Genomic DNA, 8,915 nt, shown 5'->3' on the forward strand with positions numbered 1-8,915 from the left:
CAACATCCTCCACAACTAGATTGAAGAACAAAACGACAGCAACTTGTCTGTTCCCCTTCCCCCAATTCCCCAATAAAAATCTTAAAAAAAAAAAAAAGATTGTAGAAACTGAGACTCAGAACTATATTCCCCAAAACACCCAGCTGGAAAGTAATGGAGCCATGTCTTGCTGATTCCAGAGCCCACATATATGTTTTCTCATATTCTGCACTGCCTCTCTCATTAATGACTTAATAGTATCACTAACGCATAAAAAGAAGAGGATTTTTAGGTGAAGATCAACAGAAGAGGTACTAAGACAGAGTACTGATTATGAAGGAGCAATTCTAGCCAGCAGGCCAAATATTATGCCAGGAATTTTACCCCACTACATAGTGAAACATAGGGCAGTGGTGAGGCTTTATGATTGCAATATTAAAAAATATGTGCAAAAAATGTAAACCAGTATATTTATCTGTCAGAGATACTTAACGAAAGAATATCAATATCACAGCCAGGAATCTTAGCAAATGGTGGATTTCATATTTGCTTATATAAATAAATTTCAGCTTCTAGTTCTGGCAATACTATGATCAAGATAACCTGAAAACCCATTTCCCACAGTTATCTAGAAAGAAACAAATATTTATTTGAATGAATAGATGTGCACATGGGGAATTGACAAGTGCTGTGAATGAAAAGGGTACTGAAAACTAAGACAGCAAGCTTATGTGACTACTTTAGGGTGGGAGTGATTGGGAAGAGACATCGTCTCAGTACTATAAGGCCTTGGACAATTTAATGCCCACTTGGTGGGGGGCAGGGAACCCATGTATTGGGTCCTATGAAGCAAGAGTTGGACCTGAGATACCTTCATAAAGTTGGAACCTCCAGTGTGAAGGTAGATTAGAAGAAAATGTGCCCACTGCCAGAGGGGCTTGTCTATCTTGATCTAGGCTTTGAGTGGAAAAGAGTGTCTCCTGAGAAAATTTGACCTATATTTTATGAGAGTTGGGAATTAAATATATATTACTTGTGTGGTCTAGGAATCCCCAAGCTAAAAAATTATTATAAAATGATAGCGAAACTCCTGTAGAGCTTGGCAGAGACACAAACAAAACTTCCATCAATCAGGTCTCACAAAATTCTCACACATAAGTTCATGTCTAAGATGAGCTCACAATTCAAAAGAAAAAAACAGCTGAAGAAACACCCTCTATGAGCAAGAGACAGTAGGATTAGATGCCCAACAACTTTGGATAAATAACAATCTATCAGAGACTGTAGTAATAGTTAATTTTATGTGTCAACTTGGCTAGGCTAAGGGATGCCCAGATAGCTGGTAAAACATTATTTTTAGTGTGTCTGTGAGGGTATTTCCAGAAGAGATTAACATTTGAATCAGTAGACAGAGTAAAGAAGACTACCCTCACCAATGTGGTTGGGCATCATCCAATTCATTGAGGGCCTGAATAGAACAAAAAGGTGGAGGAAGGGAAAATTTGCTCTCTGTTTAAGCTGTGACATCTATTTTCTCTTGCTCACAGACATCCTCCCTCCTGGTTCTTGAGCTTTCAGACTTTGGGATTTATACCATTGACCCCTACCCGCTTAGGCCTTCAGACTTGGACTGAATTATACCATTGGCTTTCCTGGTTCTCCAGCTTGCAGATGGAAGATCATGAAACTTCTTGGTTCCATAATCATGCAAATGAATTCCTACAGTAAGTCTCCTCTTATATATCCTATGGTTCTGTTTCTTTGGAGAACCTTAATACAGAGACCATAAAATTAGCATGTTTAAAATGATTAAAAACAGAAAAAAAATACAAACCTAGGGAAAAAAAACACAGACACTATGAAAAAGAACATGCGTATTTGAAAAAGTAACAAACTAGAACTTCTAGAAATAAAAAAATATATAGTCATTGAAATAAAAATCAATGTATGAGTTAAATAAGAATTATCGAACCAGAAATTGATGTCAGAGAATTACCCAGGATGCAGCACAGAGAAATAAAAATAAGAAAAGGAGGTGAAAAGATATGGATCATAGAATGAAAAAAATCCCGTATACAACTAATAGAAGTTTTAGAAGAACAGAGAGAATGTGCGAGAAGCAGTATTCAATGACATAATAGCTAATTTTTTAAAACTGATGAAAGATGGATTCAGAATGCACAATAAATCTTCAGTAGAATAAATAAAAGTAAAACATAGCCACATTATGGTAAAATTTCAAAGAAAAAGAGAGCATCTTAAAAGCAATCAGAGAGGAGAGACAGATTACCTACTAACGAAGGATATTCAGACTGGCAGCAGGTTTCTCATCAGTAAAAAAACCCCCAGAAGACAATAGAACGATATCTTCAAAATGCTGAATGAAACAATTTATCTAGAAGTCTATACTCTTTTAAATTATTAATCAGGAATGAAGGTGAAAGAAAGACATTTTCATATAAATAAAAACTGTCTACCACTAACATTGTCACTGAAAAGACTCCTAATGGATGAACTCCAGAAAAAAGGAAAATGCTCCAAGAAGGTGAGTGTGTAATGTAAGAAGCAATGTTAATAAGTTGGTGAGCACAGATTTATGAAATAATAGCAATGCTGTCTAATTTGAAGCACCACGCCAAATAGGAAAATTTTAACATAAAAGATGGAGGAAGGTGATTGGAATTAAAGTACTTTAAGGTCTTTGTATTGTTCAGGATGAGAGCAGAGCTATTGATTAACTTAAAACTTTGTTATGTCATGTATGTATGTATGTTAAAAATTTAAGGGTAACATTAACAGTGTAGAAATAGAGTATATATTTTCCAAACCAATAGAGGGGAAAAAGAGAATAAAGAAAACTTAGGTAATCTAATAAAAGAAACAGGATAAAAAAAAAGAAGCATAATAAATAGCATAAAATCAGATGGCATACACAAATACACCAAATCATGCATCAAAATAAATGGATAAAATATTCCAGTTGCTCATAATATATATATCTCAATATATAGAAAGTGAGAATGATTTTATAACTAAGTAAGTACATTGCTCTATAAAAAGGTAAGAAACCCCTGCTACCAGAGCAAAATTCTAGTGACACCAACTAGTGGTCGGGTAGGTAGGTAGAAACTAGAAGGATGTAAGAGAATGCTATACAGTAGTTCTCTTTTTTTCCAGGGGAAATGTATCCATTCCAGTTGTTACACTCACATAAAAATCATTCTAAAACATAGTAACTTAAAAAAACCCACAATCATCTTATTATCTCTCATGATTTCTGTGGGTCAAGAATTCTGGAAGGGCTCGACTGTGGTTCTGGCTCGGAATCTCTCATGTGGTTACAGGAAAATTGTGGCTTAAGGTGGAACAGCAGGAGGCTGGAGCAACTGGGGGCTGGTTGGGCATCTTTCTCTCTTCATGTGGTCTCAGGGACTCTCCCTGAGGTTTCTCCACGTGAGGTATTTGGGCTCATAGCATGGCAGCCTTGGAGTAGTTGGACTATTTAAATGGTGGTTCAGGGCTCCAGCACAAGTGATCCCATAAGCAAGGTAGATGTGGCATCACCTTTTTTGACCTAGCCTTGAAATTCATATAGTGTCACTTCCACTGCATTCAAGTTACACTCGAATCACAAGTCCACCCAGATTCAGGAGGAGGGGACGGGGCCCCCCACCCCCACTGACTTCCTCTTGATGGGAGGGGTGTCAAAGGCCTATTGTAGAATATTATATGGGATGGGAGACATTGTTGGAGCCATCTTTGGAAAATACAATCTGCCACAGCACAAGTGTTGGTGAGTTTAATAATAAGCTAGATGCAATCACCAGAAAAATACACTTAGAATGTATAGTTTATAAACTAGCAGGGAAACATTTGAACTTTTTGATGGAAGTCAAGAGTAAAAGAAAACAAGCACAAAAAGAAATTATGTTAAGAGAAAATGAGAAATAAGATGGTAAAATAAATTTGGAAAGGTAACTACAATAAATATAAGTGAACCAAACTCACAGATCAGAACCCAGCCTGCTACTGTCTACTTCTAGCTATTTTGTGCTCTTAACCAACTGAGCCACTCAGCCGGCCCATATTTTGTGTTTTTAAAGCTAAAGAATACAGAATAGCTGAAAGTAAATGAATAGAAAAAAGATATACCAGGAAAAATGAATCAAATAAAACTGGGGTAGCAATTTTACTATCAGACAAACTAGAATTCAAGGCAACAGACACTAAATTTCAAAAGGGGATGGAAAAGAAATAATAATTCCAGAGAATATAACAATGATGACCACACATTTATTCATGTAGCAAAATGTATTAAATGCCTACAATATTCTAGGCATTGTTCTAGGTTTGAAGGATACAACAGAGACCAAAACAGACAGAAATACTTATCTTCATTAGCATTTACATTCCATGCAACATAACCTCAGCATTTAAAGCCACAGTGGGCAGAACTGGAAAATAAAATAGATAAACCAGGAAGTGTAGCTGGAGATTTAAAAATTTCTCTTTCTGAAAATGGATGAATAAAGAAGACAAAAAGTAAATAAAGCTATTGAAGAAGGTCTAAACCACACAATTAATAAACTTTAGCTAATAGCTATGAATAGAATTTGACACTCAACAAACAGATTACACATTCTTTTTGAACATACATGGCATGTTTACAAAAAAAGATAATGTAACATACCAAAAGCGCAACCTAAATAAATTCCAAAGCCACATCATACAGGGCTCCCACCCTTTTGCTCTCAGCCCCAGAGACTTCTCTGTGAGAACTTTTTTGGAAGGCAAAGCAGGAGAAGGTTAAAGGACTGTTTGACTCTATTCTCTGTAATTGCCTACCTTCCCCAAATAAGCCAAAACCAAAACAGCAATAACCATGGCCTGTAGCAATGAACTGGGCTGTCCTTATTTTTCCAAATGGGAGTATCTTCTGTTGGCAGGGTCTCTTCCTGGTTCCCCTTAGCTCTATGGATGCCCTTGTCTGAGTTTCTTCTGAGGAGAAACCAGCCAGGAAAGAGAGACTTTGCTTTCCTGGACCCTGAGCAGGACTTCCGCTCCTACTGGGCTCTCAGAGCGGCCAATGGTGTGGCGGAGCGGGGAGGGGGGACAGGTGTTGTGGGTTTTCCAGCACCTTGAGCTGGACCCTCCCACTTGACAACAAGGTCGCTGGATTTGTGAACTGCCCCAGTCAGAGACGCCTCTCAACTGCCAGGCCCTAGGAGGAAATTCTGACATCAGGTACTGAAGGCATCATCGGAACTTCACCAAAAGAAATTTGAAGCCGACAAGCTGATGCATCTCAACTTTTATTAGCAGGGAGGAAAGCCCTCCTGGGTTCGGCCCCTTCCTCAAAGCATTGACGTCAAAGTTTATCTTTGTCCTCAAATATTTTTCCACCTAGGGCAAAATTTTAGACCTAAAATACATTCCCCTGTTTTTCTTTCTTTCTCTTTTTAAAACTGCTTTATTGAGGTATGCTTGACATACAAAAAGCTGTAGATATTTAATGTATACAACTCGATGTATTTGGAGATGAGTATACACCTGTAAAACCATCACTACCATCAATGCCATAAACATATCCATCACTTCAAAAAGTTTTCTTTCACCAGCTTTGTTTTTTTTTTCCTATTGTGGTAACAGCACTTAACATAAGATCTACTCCTTTAGCACATTTTTCAGTATACAACACAGTATTGCTAACCATAGGCCCTATGTTGCACTACTTTTCTTTAATTATAAATATTCTCTCCATCCATACTCCTAGGACCTACCTGGAACAGGTATTTTCAGAGCTAGGCCTGAGTAGTTCTTTTTCTTTCACCTAAATTTTTATTTTGAAAAATTTCACAAATACATGCTCGTTTCAAAAACTTCCAATCGTAGTCCCCCCACCCTCATTATTAAAAAAAATTTGTTTTAAACTAAAGCTGAGGCTGGCAAAAAGAACTTCAGAAATCTACAGGATGATCTCTATTTATTCCTGGATAGCGGCCTTTCACACAGAATTCTCAACTCTCACCCACATATTTAAAAAATAAATGAGTCTTTTGATTGGCATTTGGAGTATTGGAACCTGAACCTCGGCTTTATTTTTAAAGCCTGTTCCCATTTGTATTCACAGACGAGCTTTGCTCTCTGGCTCGTCCTGCCTTTTGACATTTAGGTGTTCCCCGAGGTAATAAGTGGCCCAGATTTTAGTCTCTGAAGTGGAGATGGGATACCTCCAACCTACTTCCTGGGTTACCACTCAAGGGTTTTCGCATGTACAACTCTGTATTTAATAGTATGTAGTCGTTAATTTGGTTTCACGTTTTTCACATTTGAAAGTGCCTGTAAAAATGGTTTGTTTCTACAGAAGCTTCTTGCGAGTGTCCCTGGGAGGATGGACTTTGGCTAATGCATCCATTCGCACAGCTGTTGTAGACTTATTGTGACCAAGGCATCTGTATCTGTGGCCCCCAACCTCCACCCCAGACCTTCCTGGTGGATGTAGGCAGAATTTTCAGGGCCATTTCTGCATAATTCTCTCCCCTTCCAATTTTCATTTTGAAAAAATTTCAAGCCTTCAGAAAAATAGAATTGTAGTACAACGAGCACCCATATCTTACAGCTTAATTCACTAATTATCATTTTGCCATATTTGCTCTTCTGTCTGTATCTCCCTCTCTCTCTGTCTCTCTCTCTCTCTCTGTCTCTCTCTGTCTCTCTCTCTCTCTCTGTCTCTCTCTGTCTCTCTCTCTCTCTCTGTCTCTCTCTCTCTCTCTCCCCCCCCCTAATCATTTGAAAGTAATTTGGAGGCATTATGACACTTCACCTCTAAATATTTCAGCCTATATTTCCTATGAACAAGGACATTTTTCCTATATATATATATAAACAAGGCCATTTTTACATCCAAGAAATTTATACTGATACAAAAAATATTATCTAATATATAGTCTATATTTAAATTTCATCAGTAGTTCCTCTACTGTACTTTGTATCATGCTTTTTTCTTGATCTGGAATCCAATCTAGGATCAATATTGCATTTAGTTGTCATGTCTCTTTAGCCTCCTTTAATCTGTTTCTCCAACGAGTCTGGTTCCTTGTTATGGGAAATAGTATTTAGAATCCAAAGGCTAGATGGGTTCATTCTGAGCAACTCCTTTTAAGCTAGGATATGAATTAGCTGTTGAGGTGACAATGGCAACGACACTTAATCAGAATTGGCTCATAGCTTTCTGCCCCATCTTCTACCATGTCAGGAGGGCATCCTAGAAGTACCCGGTGCTGGGTGTGGCAGTTGAATTACGAATCAGACAGATAGCTATCTGACTTCGCACTCTCCCCACCCAATATGACCTCCAGAAACTTACGTAAAGTCTCTAAACCTGTTTTCTCATCATTAGAATGAAAAATCATTGTACTGATTTCACTGTGTTAAGGTAAAGATTAAAGAAGGTAATATGGCAACATTCTCTGCATGTTCATTTATTCAACATAGATTTACTGAGCATGCCTTTTACTGTGCTACATGCTGGAGATGTAATAGTGAACAAAACTAGTGCATGATCCAGTTCTTAGAAAGTTCACCATTTCGTGGGGGGTGACCCCCCAAAATGAATAAGCTACAGGGTCTGCCTTGCCGTCTAGAGGATTATAACCTGGTTCAGGTTATATTCATTTTGGTGTCCTCAAGGCCTAGTGCAGTGTGTGGGCACACAGGAGGAGTTTAACACATGCTGGTTGGACTCTTTTGGAACTGACTTTAGGACCAGCCAACTCCAGGAATTTCTTGGAAACTCTTACTTTACTTGGACCCTTAATGGTATTCTGAAACGGAGTCCTTGGCAGGGGAAATCTGTAATGGATCGCTTTTGACGAGTAGCAGAGCTTACGGAGATTGAACAGCTAGCCACCAGAGATTTTCAAAGAAACCACAAGTAAAGTCCCATGTTCTGTTAATCAACTGATAAATACTTTCTGAGGGCCTGCTATGTCCAAGACATTGTTGAATTAAAAATGTAGAGAAGTGTAAGACTCAGTTCCAATCTTCAAAAGCTTAGTCTAACCAGGGAGACAAGAAAAGTAAGCACATAGAGTGCCCAGTGGAAAAGAGAACTCCCCACAGAAGAGGTCAGAGTGGGGACAAGATGACCATCAACTTTCCAGTAGAGTAAACGAAACCTTGGGGATATTGATAGGCCTTACATAGGTAGGGAGAGAGAGGGATGGATAATATAGGGGGCCGCCTGAGCAAAGGTGTCCAGCTGGAACTCTAGGCCAGTTGGGTTGAACTAAACAAACACTGGGTTGTGCTTCTTGCTCTGGTCAGAAAAGCATACCCAGTCACTCGGATGAACCACAGGCAGCAAACTCTAGAACGCTAAGTCCTTGACTATCATTCAAATCTCTAGTAAGAAGGATGGAGAAAGATGCCCTTGATGGCAGTTCACAAGGGGACCATCAAGGGCGAAGAAGGCACGTGCAAGCTGAAGCAGCTCAGATGAAGCCACACAGCATGGTGGTGAAGACTAACAACTCCATGGTTTTATCTGTGTGACCTTAGACACGTTATTTAACCTCTCTGAGACTCAGCCTCCTCCCTTGTTAAGTGTGGATAATGATGATATCTACCTGAGAGGCCTTTGGGGGGTTTAAGTAACAATACATGGAACAGCACCTGGCTTACAGAATACAGAATAAATATTGGGTAGAATTATTCCCCCCAAAACTTTCCAAAGGTCTCAGTCCACCTAATTAGAGATGCTCAAGCTGAGGGACCTTCTACAACGTCACACCCACACTCCTCATTTCCCCAGGAGGCCACTGAGCTCAGCATCATCCAGAGCCAGCCAGGGCTAGACCCCGGGCTTCAGCCATCCGGCTCCGCTCTGCCCGAGAGCAGATGGCAAGGAGAGCAGACAAAGCGAAGCAGGAGAAGCA

This window comes from Hipposideros armiger, unplaced genomic scaffold, assembly GCF_001890085.2.
Source record: "Hipposideros armiger isolate ML-2016 unplaced genomic scaffold, ASM189008v1 scaffold_7, whole genome shotgun sequence".
NCBI lineage: Eukaryota > Metazoa > Chordata > Mammalia > Chiroptera > Hipposideridae > Hipposideros > Hipposideros armiger.